Source organism: Pituophis catenifer, unplaced genomic scaffold, assembly GCF_029215685.1.
Source record: "Pituophis catenifer annectens isolate HBS135680 unplaced genomic scaffold, rPitCat1.0.hap2 SCAF_8, whole genome shotgun sequence".
NCBI classification, from domain to species: domain Eukaryota; kingdom Metazoa; phylum Chordata; class Lepidosauria; order Squamata; family Colubridae; genus Pituophis; species Pituophis catenifer.
In genome coordinates this window covers 62,428,533-62,429,656 of record NW_027256888.1, presented here as the reverse complement: position 1 = coordinate 62,429,656, position 1,124 = coordinate 62,428,533, and positions in this window count along the sequence as shown.

The following is a 1,124-nucleotide window of genomic DNA, read 5'->3' as shown; positions in this document are numbered from 1 at the left end:
TGAAGAAGGCTACCTTAGCAACATTTTAGTAAAAATGCCACGTTTCCTATAATTAAGGAGTTTATTGCAAACTTAACAAAGGAGCCTTATTTTAATTGTTGGCCCTGATTCTTCAAGTAATCTTTCCTCACCCTGTATAAAATTGTTTTTACTTACATTGTAATACATCCAAAGCACTTGGGGGGAACTCAGTGTACCATACTGACAAAACTGAATTCACCAAAATGTGATTTAAAAAAAAAAGTTGAAACAAATCATGGCCAAACCTGTTCCCCTTTCATAATATGTATAGTCTACGTTTATTTTACAATGATATTTCCAAAATTATGTTGAGGAAAAAACATTAGGATGCACACAGCAGTGCTAAAGGTGGAAGTAGAAGTGGCAGAAGCACACACTCATAGCACAGGACTAGCAAATACTGAACTGTAGACCTGGATGGAGACAAAATTATGATGCAGAAAATCCATAATTATCAAACAAGAATTAGTGGCACAAGTCAGTGCTTCTTAAAACAGAAAACACTGTAGCAATGACTTTATTAATTTTTTAGTCACCCTGAAATAGTGACCCTTGCAGCAAAAATGTTTGTTAATATAGGTGGTAGCATGATAATCCATTGGACAGCAAAATCCCACATTGAAAAGTCACTTCAACACAACCTCATGACAATTCCCACATCAAAACAGTACTTTATTTTGCAATTTTGCCTCTTTACTCCCACAAAAAGATCTTTCAGCTGTCAAGTATACAAGGCGAAGAAATGCTTCTCAGTTAGCAAGCTGGGTGCATTTGGTGAAGTCTCCACAATACACCTGTACATACATCAGCTGGATTCCAAGTCTGTAATTGAAAACTTGGTTCCCAGGACCTTGTGTAGCTCACTAAAGTCTACACTACTAGGTTAGCTTATTAATTCTGCATATTCCAGGGCTGATCAATGTGTCAACCTGAACACAGACCAAGTATTATAACTGAACATGGCAAAAGGTTCACTCTACTAACTTCACATCATTATTTGATGTCAAACAATGAGGCAAATCCCAACAAGTATATACAAAAACCACCTTTGCTTTTACAAAAGACTTTGTTTCCCATACTGATTAATTCAGGCAGCTAACTCA